We start from the raw sequence: 15,762 nt of genomic DNA on the forward strand, positions 1-15,762 counted from the left end.
CCATAATAGATTTTTTTACAAGTAATAGCAGTGATCATCGATTTTTTAGCAGGACTGCGTTATTGTGGGGGACAAATCAGACACTAAGGGACACGTTTGACACTTTTTAGGAACCAGTGACACTAATACAGTGATCAGTGCTAAAAAAAAAAAAAATGCACTTTAACTAATGATGCTGGCTGGGAAGGGGTTAACATCGGGGGGTGATGAAAGGGTTAAATGTGTTCCCTGGGATTGCTTTCTTACTGTGTTGGGGATGGTTTAACTGTTAGCCCTTGTACACACGGTTGGACATTCCGACAACCAAATCCGTCTGATTTTGTCCGAAACTGGTGTTGCATACACACGGTCGGACAAAGTTGTCGGAAAATCCGATCGTTCGGAATGTGATGACGTTATTTAGTTACAACGGGACTACGTTCAGACTAGTAGCCAATAGCTTTGGTGTTGTAATTTGATCTGAGCATGCATGGCACTTTGTCCAATCGGAATTCTCTACAAACGATCGGACAAAGTCCGATCGGACCATGTTGTCGGAAAATTTTATAGCCCAGCTCTAAGCCCTTGTACACACGATCGGACATTCCGACAACAAAATCCGTCGGATTTTGTCCGAAACTTGTGTTGCATACACACGGTTGGACAAAGTTGTCGGAAAATCCGATCGTTCGTAACATGATGACGTTATTTCGTTACGACGGGACTACGTTCAGGCTAGTAGCCAATAGCTTTGGTCTAGGAATTTGATCTGAGCATGTGTGGCACTTTGTCCGATCGGAATTCTCTACAAACGATAGGACAAAGTCCGATCGGATCATGTAGTCAGAAAGTTTTGTAGCCCAGCTCTAAAACGTTGTCGGTCGGATATTCCAACATAAACAGTCTGATGGAGCCCACACACGGTCGGATTATCCGACAACACGGTCCAATCGGACATTTTCCATCGGAATGTCCAACCGTGTGTACAAGGGCTAAGAAGACATCCATCTTCTAGCAGAATGGCAATCTCACTTGTTTACATAGACAGACTGCCCGGTTCTGCCTCTCTCTGAACAAACCCCGGGTTCCTGGCAAACATTGGGTCCACTGCCCTGTCGTGTGTCCGCAATCATTCCCCCCTCTCTGCTCTGACATCATGATGTCATATCAGATCAGCTACACACTTCTCCCGAGTCCCGCCCCTCCTGTGTGCTCTGTCCAATCCACCTCCAGCATGTCTGCCCCAAGCAGCTAGTGATGGGAAGTCCGGATCTTTTAACTGAATCGGTTCATTTCGAACTACTCAGTGAAATGAACCGATTCAATGAACCGATTCTTCGGTTCTTCGGTTCACTTGCTGAGTCTACTGACAAGCAAGTGAACCGAAGCTCTGACTCAGCCTTCTTAAATGATTAGAATCAAAAGAATGATTCTTCTCAGAAGGCTGGCAGGTCCTGGGAGGTTTATTTGCATTTAGTTCCTTGCTAGTAGCACAATCCTATTATTCTGTCAGATCAGCCGCGTCATCAATTTTGGTGACACATAAAGCTGTGAAAATGAAAAGCGGATTTTTGTGCATATGATGGGCTAACTACACAGTTAACATTGCTAGACATATTTTTCCGTTCTCTCTACAGCGCATGCACAGGAAAAATGATTGTATTTTACTTCCGCGTGCAGGCGAAGTGTCCACGGTAGTAAAATCCAATCGTTAGGCTCCTTTCACACTTGTGCGACTTGAAAGTCATGCAATTTTTGCCACGATTTTTACCGTGACTTTGATGCGATTTTGATGTGACTTGAAGGAATACTTATGTAATCTTGAGGTCTCTGCCTCAAGTCGCATCAAAATCGTACCAAAGTAGTGCAGTAACTACTTTGAAGTCGCTGTGACTGGAAGACCCACAGATATGAACGGTACTCATTGGAAATCTTGGGGTACGACTTGTCATGCGACTTTGTAGTCCCAAGTTGCATGATAAGTCACACAAGTGTAAAAGGAGCCTCATTATGCACTGTAAAGACTACGGACAAATCTGATAGCTAGCAATCTTACCTGTGAAGTTGGCCCATCAGAATGCAGAAAATACACACAAAAACACGCTTTTCATTTACACGACTGTTTGTGCATCACCGAAAGTCACAATATTGGCTGCTCCTATAGATCGCTTGATCTGACAGAACACCTGCTACCCAGGTCACTGAGCACAATCCTATACTCATATAATCATATACCAGACCCCATATGCAATAAAGAGAACCTGTCACTTCAACAAACTATCACATAGGGGCTTGTTAAGTGAAAAAATTTATAAAATAAAAACTAAAACCATCCCCACCACCCCTGATATCTGCATGTGAATAAATGTTTTTTTTTTATCGTAATTATTCCAGTACTTTCAAATAGTTTTATATTGTTCTATTAAAAACTGTTGATTTTTTTTCCTATTTTGTCTGTGTTATTTTTTATACCACTATTTAAAAAATGGTCATGGTTGGAGGAATTAAAAAAAATAAATAATAATCTAAGGATCCAGGGGGCATAGAAATCTCAGGACCAGAACGCAGAAAAATATTACCATAAAGCAGGATAAAATGTATTTTTGTGTTATAAAAATTAGACAGCTCTCTCATTCAGTTATATAGCTACTAAATTAGACACATGTCCCAGAAGGCATTCCTGTCCTTCTTAACATGAATATCTTCTTTAGCATAAACCAACTAAATATTAAAGGGTTAAATAATTAATCTGAATGAGGATATCTTCTTATCCTGACTCTGTCCTCTCTGTCTATAAAGCAGTCTGTAAGTGTGCTACTGCTAGCTGATCATTGATTTAGTGTAGTGTTCTCTACTGGTGGTGACTCGTGGTTCTTTTAGTGTACTGTGTTCTAAAAACTGATATGATTCTTTCACTCGGTAACTCGGTAACTTGTACGATTCTTTAACTCGGTAACAAGTACGATTCTTTAACTCTGTGTACTGTTCGATTCTTTAACTCGGTGTACTGTGAACTCCTGGCTCTTGTTTTAAGTTTGTATCCAGTTCCTGAGTGTCACTGTGCTTAGAGTCAGCTAATTGGTTGCAGGGAGGGGCCGAGCTCTCTCACTCTAGGATCATATTACCACTGCCAGCTCTGCTGCTCTGCTATGTACTGAGTGCAGAGTGAACTGTTTCAAACGAATCAGTTCACTGAAAAGAATCGATTCATCCAGTTCACTAAAAAGAACCGGTTCAAAAGAACGATTCGTTCATGAACTGGACATCACTACAAGCAGCTTCACACTTCTCTCAAGCCTCGTCCCTCATGTAAGCTCCGTCTGTGAAGGGGAGGTGGGCGGGAAGATTAAAAACAAGCAGCCGAGCCAACAGCCACACTGAGAAACTTCTGCATGAACCAGTGAGCCCCCGGAGACCATTCCAAGTGAGTGAGCGAGCACTTTCACTGACCAGAGCCTGCTCCCTTCTCTCTCTGACTCTCTCTCTCTCTCTCTCTCTCTCTGACCCCCCCTCTCCCTCTGACCCCCTCCCTCCCTGACCCCCCTCTCCCTCTCCAACCCCCCTCTCCCTCCTTCTCTCCCTGACCCCCCCCTCTCCCTCTCTGACCCCCCCCCTCTCTCTCTCTCTGACCCCCATCACTCTCTGACCCCCCCTCTCTCTCTCTGACCCCCCCCCTCACCCCCCTCTCTCTCTGACCCCCCCTCTCTCTCTCTGACCTCCATCTCTCTCTCTCTCTCTCTCTCTCTCTCTCTGACCCCCCCTCTCTCTCTCTCTGACCCCCCATCACTCTCTGACCCCCCCTCTCGCTCTCTCTCTGACCCCCCCTCTCCCTCTCTCTCTGACCCCTCTCCCTCTCTCTGACCTCCCATCTCTTTCTCTGACTCTCTCTCTCTCTCTCTCTCTCTCTCTCTCTCTCTCTCTCTCTCTCTCTCTCTCTCTCTCTCTCTCTCTCTCTCTCTCTGACCCCCCCCCTCTCTCTCTCTCTCTCTCTCTGACCCCCCCCTCTCTCTCTCTCTCTCTCTCTCTCTCTGACCCCCCCCCTCTCTCTCTCTCTCTCTCTCTCTCTCTCTGACCCCCCCTCTTTCTCTCCCCTGACCCCCCTCGCTCTCTCTCCTTGCCAGCACTGGAAGTAGCTTTACTCCAGTCTGTTTATCTCCTGTTTTAACTCCTTCCTTCTCATCATCTGCCTATACATTGATGTATAACAGAATTACTTGATTAACTTTATCCAGTTAAAGTGGTATTAAAGTAAAGCAAAATATGTATTATACTGCAGCTTACCAATTCTTAGATGGGTGGCTGCATTAGTTTTGTTTTTAGGTTTTCTCTTTTATATTCACCTGGTGATCCTGCTAGTAAGTCTGTTGTATTTCAAATGAACGAGCTGTCTTGCAGATGTAGCAGTTAGAGGGTTGAATTAAACCATTTAACCTGGCAAAGTCGGTGGAGTCAGGGGCGGAGCCAGAGGGGGGGTGGCAAAATTAGGTTTCGCCTAGGGTGTCAAAAATCCTTGCACCAGCCCTGCTCACAGTGGGAGCGGGCCTTTGGCAGCACGCACACGCCCCAGAGCCAAAGATAAAAATTGCGTACAGGTACGTGATTTTGTGCTTAAGGGCAGCTCTGCCGCAGTATGTGTACGCGGGGGCAGTCCTTAAGCAGTTAACTGCAGATCATTATCCTTGCACCATCTCCACAACTATTTCTACCTGATATAGAGCCCATAGGTGTGTGCATCCAACTGCATTAGGGTGTGCACCCCAAAGCTCAAACACACATGCATTTCTCTGTAGCCTCAGCTGCATAGGGTAGTGAATAAATATGAAGTGCTCTGTGCTGAGTGCCTTCCTTTCCATTCACAAGCTGAGGCATAGTAAACAGTTTACTATGCTTCAGTTATCAATAGACACAGTGAGCAAGTGTGGTCATTTAGAAAAAGAGGGGACCTATAAATGACATATTTACTAGTCCCTTCCCCCCAGTCTCCATCCTGAAACATCTCCCACAGCAGCAGGGGGAGAGGAAAAGAGGGAAGCCAACAGCATTGCAGGAGGTCCAACAAGGGGGGGGGGGGGGGGGGGTGCGCGAAGGCAGTAGATGGAAATTGGCAGCAGTGCAGTGTTTTTTGGCTGGGCAGTGGGGTTGTGTGGCGGGGGGTAGGCTCACTTGCTGGTTGCTGCCTGGCTTACTAGTGCCCATCAATGCTGACCACTAAATGCTGACCACATGCCTACCACACTGACCTACCTAACTGACACACACTGACTGACCTACCTGACATAAATACACTGAACTACCTAACATACATACACTGACCTACCTACCTGACATGCATACACTGACCTACCTACCTCACGTACACTGACCTACATACACTGGTGACGGTGACATAAACGCTGACCTACCTGACCAGGAGACTCCATGTGTCCTGCAGCAGCAGCTCAGCCGTTGTGTGCGGTGCACACCCATCTTCACAGCAGGCAACTGGAGGTGAGGAGGAGAGCCGAGCAGGGACCTCACGCTGTGGCTGCATTGTAATTCCCACCTTCTGGAGCCTGCAGCGCCTATGGTGGAGGTCACATGTCCCGCGGTCCCACCATTGGACCAGTGGGACGTCCATCAGCACTGCAGGCTCCAGAAAGCAGGACCTACTATGTGACTCGGCGCTTGGGATAAGATCGGTCCCTGCTCGGCGGCACTCGGGGCTATAAATAGAACGGTGCCCATTCGAGACTAGGGGCTTTCCGGGGCCCACTTGGAGCTTCAGCCACGGTGAGCCCCCGACCCCCGCCCGCCGACATGTGTACTTATGTTTGGTTTTTTATACCGGTTGACTTTTCCTTTATTTATAAACCCTGCAAAATTAGAAGAAATCTGACATGTCAAATCCTATTGTCTTCCAGCCCCCCACTCAGTGGCGTTGCTATGTGGGTGCAGGGGATGCAGATTGCACCCGGATGACACCCACCAGAGGGGTGACACCATCATGTAGGAAGTGATATCTGACCGCAATGGTGTCATCCCTATCTATGACAGCGCATGGGTCAGCCCCCCGTGGATATCCGCTTGACGGACCTGTCATCTTCCTGCTCAGCGGGGATTGACGGACCAATCTGTCAGAGCGCCGCTCTCCCCTATGGGAGATCGGGTGATGGCGGAATCTATAGTCCGTCGTCATCCGATGACGGATGGAAAAGTAGGTTTTTCCTCCGTCACACTTTTTCGGATCGGAGCAGCTTGAATGTCAGCGGACATGTCACCGCTGACATCCGACGCTCCATAGACCTCTATGGAGCATCCATTCAGGTCCACCTGAAAAACTGACAGGCGGACCTGAACAGATCGGCCGTGGGAAAGAGACCTTAGGAACCTTTCACACTAGCGGACTGATTAGGTCCATCTGTCAGTTTTTCTGGTGGACCCAAACGGCTCTCCAGTCTTTTCTATGGAGTGGCGGGTGTCAACTGACATGTGTCTGTTGACACCCGCGGACGTCCAATCCAATTTAACTCTGCTAAAAACAGATGGGGATTTATTCCATATCTGTCTGGTGGACCGTATGGCAGTCGGGTGTAAATGGGCAGACGGTCTGTTTACATCCAACCACCCATAGAGGAGTGTAAACAGAATGGACACGGATCAGCCACCCGTCTGCTCAGTGGGCACCAGCGGACAGATTCCCTGCTGAACAGATGGACTCCAACAGAGACCACCCTGTGTGGAAAGGGCCTTAGAAACATTTACAGTGCAGAAAAAATATTTATATCTTGCTCCTTGGAATTTGTTCATCCCTGTGGTGAAAAAGACGATTTGATTCTACTAAAGATTAGAAAAACAAACAGTTTCACAATTAAAATGAAATTCTACTAGTGTATACACAGCCTTATAAGTCTGACTGGAATATACTGGTTTATGTGTTAGTATTAGGAGGAATTTTTGTGAATGGAATGGAGCACACAGCTCCCAACAAGCTCCCCCCCCCACCTCCTCATTGTCTGGGATAACTGTACTCAGTACTACACACACACTACCGCTTAGTCATTCCCAGTGTAGGCCTCTCTGTGGAAAAGATAAATAGCATGCTTGTGTAATAGAGGAACCAGTCCTTCCTGACTACAGAGGAGAGCATACACAGAACACACAAGGTGAGAGAACATAGATGTGTTCCATGCAGGCTGCGAGTACACAGCTCAGTGCTATTGTATCCCGGGTGTACTCCTCATGGACAGCACCTGGAACCTGTGTGTTTCTGACTTCCTTTACCCTGTTATCATGTATTTCTATAGCTAAGGCTGGGTATATACTAGTAGAATTTCAGACGGAAATTCACAGAACATTCCATTGTCGTTCAAAAGGTTTTGTTTGCTTTTAACATTTGATTTTGGCATGAATGGAGTTTACCAAATGAAAATCGCACACAAGATCGTACATTCAAGAAACATTTTCCATCCTGCTCCTTCAACCTTTTCTCCTCACTGGGGGTCAATTTGACCCCCACTAATGATTATAAAAATTAACAAATATTCTTACAACAAAAAAAAAATGTTGCATGCAATACTACCGTGGTATACCCAAGTTTAGAATATGTATGGAAAGAAACTTTCAGGTGTAATTGCAATGGAAATCCTAGCTATTGTAGAGTACAGAGAATATGGACAATGTATGCCACCGCAGAGGACTTCAGCTGCCATTAATAGCAATGATTTGAGATTTTATTGTAGCGTTTGTCACTCTATGACTGATTTACCATATAATAATTGAGTTTCACAACTACAACACTTTTTGGGTTCATTTCAATTTTACAGGTCACCACCACATGGTGGGTTTGGTTTTGGATTTATCTATTGTGGGCATATATATATATATATATATATACACATTTTCCCTGGCTGTAGTTAACATACTCCATATCACTGCAGTAATTACACACCATTCATCACCTTCACTCACTCACAGGCATGGGTTCATCCCATTAATTGATTCATTTTCAACTCCAGTCTTCAAGGCGCCCCAACAGGTCATGTTTTCTGGCTTTCCATTGTTTTGCAAAGGTGATTTGATCAGTGTCACTGCCTTAGTTCTTACCACAGCTGTTTCATCTGATGGAAATCTTGAAAACATGACCTGTTGGGGCGCCTTGAGGACTGGAGTTGAGAAACGCTACATTAATCAATACATTCGTTTCAGATGGTTCCATCTTCCATCTTCATATCCTTGCAGAGCAGTGTGATCTGTTAAGCATACACCAGATTCACATGGTCATGACATGGTCGCCTGGTCTTCACCTGGCTGCTGTCTCTGGTCTGGATGGGATTCCTCATCTCAGCCCCCGGGGAGCTCATCCCTGTCCCCTGTTTTCCCTTGGACATAGGCTGGGCATCACCACTGGGCTGCATTGTAAGTTATAGACCTTTATTTTGAGAGATTGCTCTCAGTTTAAAGGGTATTCTATATCTATAGATATGACTGATTTTATTTCAGAGCATTTTACTCCTGATGATTGGTATAAGCCATGAAACATGTGTAGAGTATACATCAAACTGATGCCCAGACAAGTTTGGCTCACCATGAGCAATTGTTTGTTCACTGAACTTTTATGAATGGATGAGTGTTTTTATGTAACTGTACCGCTAATTGTTATATTTTGTATAATAACTATATATTCATACACATGTATCATAGTACATTGTGTCCTGTATCACAAATTGACACTTTTTTTTATAACACGATTTGTAAGAATGGGCTCGGGCGTGTTTGCACACTCCATGTGCAGAGCCCGCCATGAAGTTGGCACAGTGCTACCCTAATCACAGGCAGTGAGACATTTTCCTGTGCGGCTGCAGAGATCGGGAAATGTCTCACTGCCAGTGATTAGCGCATCGCTGTGCCGACTTACTGGTGGGCTCTGCACGTGGAGTGTGCGAACACGGCAGAGCCCATCCCTAGTGATTTTAAATTAAATAATTCTATGAATGATACGAATAAGGTATCCATTCAGTGACATGCCTCACACACAGTATTCCTTTTCTCTTTCCTGTTGTTTAATATTGTTAGGGATGGAGGCTTGCCACTGCTATAACCACGTTGTCGGGTCGCATTATTGCTTTATAATACAGGTACAGATTGCATATGACAAGATAGAAAATCATTTCCAACCGTACTGGTGTAGGTGTGCAATCTGTCACATTGGAGTGTGCACCCCTAAGATCAAACACATGTACGTGCACACATATATATCATATATACAGTATGTCACAAAAGTACAGCCCTCACATTTTTGTATATATTTTATTCTATCTTTTCATGTGACAACACTGAAGAAATTACACTTTGCTACAATGTAAAGTAGTCAGGGTACATTGTACAATAGGGTAAATTTGCTGTCCCTTCAAAATAACTCAACACACAGCCATTAATGTCCAAAGCGCTGGCAACAAAAGTGAGTACACCCCTAAAGCTGGCCATACACCTATAGATTATCTGCAGATTTTCTATGGTTAAATGGAAAAAGTGCAACAGATTTCTCCTTGTCCGCTAAACTGTGTGGATGGAGGAATTTCCCACTTTTCCATCTAACCATAGAAAAATCTGCAGATAATCTATAGGTGTATGGCCAGCTTAAGTTAAAATGTACAAATTGGGCGCAATTTGCTCTTTTCTCTTCCCGGTGTCATGTGACTCCTTTAGTGTTACAAGGTCTCAGGTGTAAATGGGGAGCAGGTGTGTTAAATTTGGTGTTCTTGCTCTCATACTGGTCACTGGAAGTTCAACATGGCACCTCATGGCAAAGAACTCTCTGGGGATCTGAAAAAAATAATTGTTGCTCTACATAAAGATGGCCTAGGCTATAAGAAGATTGCCAAGACCCTGAAACTGAGCTGCAGCATGGTGGCCAAGACCATACTGCGGTTTAACAGGACAGACTCCACTCAGAACAGGCCTTGCCATGGTCGACCAGAGGTTGAGTGCACATGCTCAGTACCAGATTTAGAGGTTGTCTTTGGGAAATGACTTATGAGTGCTGCCAGCATTGCTGCAGATATTGAAGGGGTGAGGGTCAGCCTGTCAGTGCTCAGACCATACACCGCACACTGCATCAAATTGGACTGCATGGCTGTTGTCCCAGAAGGAAGCCTCTTCTAAAGATGATGCACAAGAAAGCCAGCAGTTTGCTGAAGACAAGCAGACTAAGGATATGGTTTACTGGAACCGTGTCCTGTGGTCTGATGAGACCAAGATAAACTTATTTGGTTCAGATGGTGTCAAGCGTGTGTAGCGGCAGCTCCTGAAGAGCATGTGCTATGGGTTTTTTCAAAGTTAAAGTTTGCCTAAACTGCAGTTTGGTTTAGGTAGAATTGTCTAAATTGGACTTCGGCATCAGTCTGACTGGACTGTGAGGTGTTTGGCCTGGCCACAGGGGGCACTGTCTCTTCTGGCAGACATGGAATTATGGTCTGGTTAGGTGCTTAAGTTAATCTCTCTCGGAGCCCCGGCCAGTGGGAGTGGCGCTCTCGCTGTGCTTTCTGGGAGAGGGTATTTAAGATGCGGACGTCACGTGGTTCGGGGTTTCCGGTCCAGAATAATGTACTGACTTCATGGCCCTGGTCCTCGTGACCAGCCCCCAGGAAGGCTATGGCCTGGGGTGCGGATCCACCCAACTTTATTTGTCTCAGGGCTGGCTAGCCCGAGACAGGGAAACTATAGGAAGGATTCTGAGGTGATTGGGGGTCGCCTCCTGTTCGGGAGAGACCCAGTGTACTTCAAGCATTTTCCACACAGCATACTCAGGGCCTCCATGCAGTTTTGCTCCCCACCCACTTGTTTTTTTTTCTTCCTTTCCTTCCTTCAGCCTACTAATTAAGGGGAGGGTTTAATTGGGCACAGGTGCTTGAGGTCTATATAAGCTTGGGTTGAACTCATTTGAGCCTGCTCATCTTGAGTTTGTGAGAACTCTGTCGAAGTGGAACTGGTCAAAGTGGTGAGTTAAAACCCAGAGTTGAAAACAGGAGGTTATAACAGGGGTCATAGTACCTGTGTAGTGTGAGTACCTGAGTGTTGTCTGAGTAGTGTGTGTGTATCATTAGTAATTGTGTATTGTGGGTGCACAGTGGTCTGTGAGTACCTGTGTACTGTCTTGTTGAGTATTAGTGTCAGGAAGCTAGTTGTTATGTAATTTGGACTGGGTATAATCTCTAATCCTCATTAAATTAATAGGTACGATGACTGGCGGGTGTGGAGAGGCGACTCGGTGTACATCTTGCGGCATGTATGCGTTCCTTGATCATCTGATCGAGGGTGAATACTGCTGTGCAAAATGTAAGCACATTGTTTCCCTGGAAGCCCAGGTTCTGAATCTGGGGAAGCAACTGTCAGCACTGAGAGGCCCCTCCACCCTAAATGAGAACCAGGATAGTACACGGCAGGTGCCGGCAGGGGCCAGCACAGAGGTGGGTGGAGACGAGAAGGTGCAGGCAGTAGCAGAGAGTAGATGGGTGACAGTCAGGAAGGGTAGAGGGGCAAGTGCCAGGGAGGCCGATCCAGGGCTGGAGCATCCCAATAAGTACGCTCCATTGAGTGACATTGGTGATCCCAGTCAGGGACCAGCACTGCTGGAGCTGAGGGATTCTCCTAGCTGCCAGGAGAAGAACTCCTCCAGTGAGAGTGGGGGGGGGAGAGAAGGGAAAGGAAAGACAGATTCTGGTGGTAGGGGACTCAATTCTTAGGAGGACAGAGAGGCCAATCTGTAACAACAACCTGAAGTGCCGAACTGTATGTTGTCTGCCGGGCACTCGGGTTCGGCACATCACGGATCTGGTGGACAGATTACTGAGAGGGGCTGGGGAAGACCCAGCTGTCATGGTGCACGTTGGCACCAATGACAAAGTCAGAGGCAGATGGAGTGTCCTAAAGAATGATTTTAGGGACTTGGGAGCTAAGTTGAGGAAAAGGACCTCCAAGGTAGTATTCTCAGGAATACTACCAGTACATCGAGCCACACCAGAAAGGAAGAGGGAGATTAGGGAAGTAAACAAGTGGCTCAAAAGCTGGTGTAGTAAGGAGGGGTTTGGGTTCCTGGAGGACTGGGACGACTTCTCAGTCGACAACCGGTACTATAGAAGGGATGGACTGCACCTAAATGAGGAGGGTGCAGATCAGCTGGGATTGAGGATGGCCAAAAAGTTAGAGGGTTTTTTAAACTAGGTGATGGGGGGGTGGGTTCAGAGACAGAGATAGTCAGCGTGGAGCATATTCCAGAGGGTAATATTAGGGGCATTAGTGGTGGGGTAACCGAAGCACATAAACCCAAGGTAAATATAGTAGCAAGTCCTAGTTGTAATCTTGGAACACCCAAGAGGATAGTGTGTGACCGGTCAAAATATATTAATACATTAAAATGTTTGTTTGCCAATGCCAGAAGTCTGCCAAGCAAAATAGGCGAGTTGGAAGCTCTGGTGCATCAGGAGAGCTATGATGTAATCGGTATTGCTGAAACTTGGCTTCATTCCTCACATGACTGGGCTATTAATATTCCTGGCTATGCACTCTTTCGGAAAGACAGAGTAAAAAGGAAAGGTGGAGGGGTCTGTCTGTATGTGAGAAATAATCTCAAAGCAAGTGAGAAAGAGGACCTGGTGGGCGGAGAGTGTGATGAGTCTGAGGCATTATGGGTAGAACTGCATACAGATGCGCGTAGTTCAAAGTTAATCATTGGAGTTTGTTATAGACCACCCAATGTTAATGAGGAGGTGGAGACTCTGCTCCTTGCACAGATAGAAAGGGCTGCAAGGGCTGGGACAGTGATAATAATGGGGGATTTTAACTACCCAGAAATAGACTGGGGTAATGGCACTGCTGGGACAGTTAAAGGGCAAAAATTTGTAAACCTATTACAGGACAATTTTATGGTACAGTTTATTGAGGCCCCAACTAGGAATGATGCTCTGTTGGACCTGGTAATCTCAAACCATGCAGAACGTATTACTAATGTTCAGATAAAGGAACATCTGGGTAGCAGTGACCATAACATGATTTCATTTGATGTTAGCTGTAAGCAAAAATCACATACGGGAAAGATAAAAACACTTAATTTCAAGAGAGCAAATTTTCCAAGGATGAGGGCTGCTCTCCAGGACTTAGACTGGGAGAGAATATTGGCACCAATGGGCACAGAACAGAAATGGGAATTCTTCAAAAAGCTTGTTTGTGATCTCACGGCAAAGTATATTCCCATGGGCAATAAGTTTAAAAGGTTAAAAATAAAGCCGATGTGGCTCACGGCCAAAGTTAAAAAAGCTATAAACTATAAAAAAAGAGCTTTCAAAAAAATATAAAAATGAAGGAACACTAGTGTCATTTAAATGTTACAATGAATTTAACAGAATATGTAAAAAGGAAATCAAGGATGCAAAAATTCAAAATGAAAGACAAATTGCAAAAGACAGTAGGACAAACCCCAAAAAATTCTTCAAATATATTAATAGTAAAAAGGTTAAGTCTGAGCATGTAGGCCCTTTGCAAAATAATCTGGAGTGGGTGACTGGGGACAAAGAGAAGGCTAACTTATTAAATACTTTCTTCCGCTCTGTGTATACAAAGGAGCATGGGGGAGCTCATGTCCACAATGGGGGTGGTACTGACGCAGCCCCTAATCCACAATGGCTCATAAGTGATATGGTCCAGAAATATTTGGACAGAATAAAGGTGGAGAAAGCACCTGGACCTGATGGCATCCACCCACGGATCCTAAAAGAATTGAGCTCTGTAATTTCAAAGCCATTGTATCTAATTTTTAGGGACTCATTAATGACAGGAATAGTACCACTGGATTGGCGCAGGGCCAATGTGGTGCCTATATTTAAAAAGGGAACAAAGTCTTTACCAAGTAATTATAGACCCGTTAGTTTAACTTCTATAGTTGGGAAGATACTGGAGGGATTAATAAAAGACCACATAGATGAGTTCTTGCAGGAAAAAAATATTTTGAGCAACAGACAGCATGGATTCATGAAAGACAGAAGTTGTCAGACAAACCTGATTTCTTTTTATGAGGTGGTAAGTAAAACCTTGGACAGAGGGGTGGCGGTGGACGTGATATATTTGGATTTTGCAAAAGCATTCGATACTGTTCCGCACACACGGCTCATGTGTAAGGTAAAGTCTACAGGTTTGGAAACATCAGTTTGTAGATGGATAGAAAACTGGCTAAAAGACAGAATTCAGAGAGTAGTGGTTAATGATTCTTACTCTGAATGGTCTAAGGTTATGAGTGGTGTACCCCAAGGTTCAGTGCTGGGACCCTTACTTTTTAATATCTTTATAAATGATATTGGGTCTGGGATCAAGAGTAACATTTCCGTCTTTGCAGATGACACCAAGCTATGTGGTGCAATAACGTCCTTACAGGATGTCACCAATTTACAAGCAGACCTCAATGCTCTGTCTAATTGGGCGACTATGTGGCAGATGAGGTTTAATGTTGAGAAATGTAAGGTTATGCACTTGGGGGCTAAGAATATGCATGCATCATACACGCTAGGGGGAGTACAACTGGGGGAATCCATAGTGGAGAAGGATCTGGGGGTTTTGGTAGATCATAAGCTCAATAATAGCATGCAATGCCAAGCTGCGGTTTCCAAAGCGAGCAAAGTCCTTTCCTGTATTAAGAGAGGTATGTACTCCAGAGAGAGAGATATCATTTTGCCCCTGTTCAAATCATTAGTAAGACCTCATCTGGAATATGCCGTTCAGTTTTGGGCACCAGTTCTCAAAAAGGATATCGGGGAACTGGAGAAAGTGCAGAGAAGGGCAACCAAACTGATAAGAGGCATGGAGCAACTCAGCTATGAGGAAAGATTAGAGGAACTGAATTTATTCACTCTTGATAAGAGGAGATTAAGGGGGGATTTGATCAACATGTACAAATATATAAGGGGTCCATATAGGGAACTTGGTGTCGAGTTATTCACTTTAAAGTCAACAAAGAGGACAAGGGGGCACTCTTTACGTCTAGAGGAGAAGAGATTTCATCTCCAAATACGGAAAGGTTTCTTCACAGTAAGAGCTGTGAAAATGTGGAATAGACTCCCTGCAGAGGTGGTTATGGCCAGCTCAGTGGATTGCTTTAAGAAAGGCCTGGATTATTTCCTAAGTATACGTAATATAACTGGGTACTAAAATTTATAGGTAAAGTTGATCCGGGGAAAATCCGATTGCCTCTCGGGGGATCAGGAAGGAATTTTTTCCCCTGCTTTAGCAAATTGGATCATGCTCTGCTGGGGTTTTTTGCCTTCCTCTGGATCAACTGTGGGTATAGAATTGGGTATATGGGCTGGTATATGTATGTATGTGTGTGTGTGTATATATATATGTATGTATAGTATATTTTATTTATTTATTTATCTTTGGTTGAACTGGATGGACTTGTGTCTTTTTTCAACCTGACTAACTATGTAACTATGTAACTACTCTGAGACATACAATAAATAGTAGCTAGACTCAAAATCAGTTTACTGAATGAGATCAGGCAGCGATTGCGATTGGTTGCCAGAGGTTACAGTGTCTCATTACCGCAAACTGACTGGTTGCTAGAGGTTACACCACATATTAAGGCTCACTGATTAGTTGCTAGAGGCTACAGCACATGATTTCTGCTTGTTGGTTGGTTGCTAGAGATTACTGTGGATATGACCTCAGGGGGGCATGATATACATATGAATGCTGCGGCTATTTACATTTAAAAGCAGGGTCTGAGGTGAGTCATCTGTACACAACAATAGGGCAGTGCTG

General features: G+C 44.9%; 1 protein-coding gene and 1 long non-coding RNA gene across 3 annotated transcripts in view; one reads left to right on the forward strand and one right to left on the reverse strand.

The window, feature by feature from the left end:
- The window catches only part of LOC143940395 (uncharacterized), a 37,742-nt gene extending 32,062 nt beyond the window's left edge, over positions 1 to 5,680 (reverse strand). Inside the window, exon 1 of the long non-coding RNA XR_013263864.1 lies at positions 5,382 to 5,680. This is a non-coding gene — a long non-coding RNA (uncharacterized LOC143940395). The remainder of the gene's footprint in view (positions 1 to 5,381) is intronic.
- Positions 3,249 to 15,762, forward strand: part of LOC143940393 (catechol O-methyltransferase-like) — a 90,700-nt gene continuing 78,186 nt past the window's right edge. The window contains exon 1 of one of the 2 annotated variants that reach the window (XM_077461689.1): positions 3,249 to 3,403. The gene's annotated coding sequence lies outside the window, so the exon portion shown is untranslated. Of the gene's footprint in view, positions 3,404 to 6,973; positions 7,122 to 15,762 lie in introns of those variants that run through there. The other variant, XM_077461688.1, reaches the window with a different exon arrangement.

Source organism: Lithobates pipiens, unplaced genomic scaffold, assembly GCF_037356315.1.
Source record: "Lithobates pipiens isolate NorthernLeopardFrog02 unplaced genomic scaffold, aLitPip1_a1.2 Scaffold_3, whole genome shotgun sequence".
NCBI classification, from domain to species: Eukaryota; Metazoa; Chordata; class Amphibia; order Anura; family Ranidae; genus Lithobates; species Lithobates pipiens.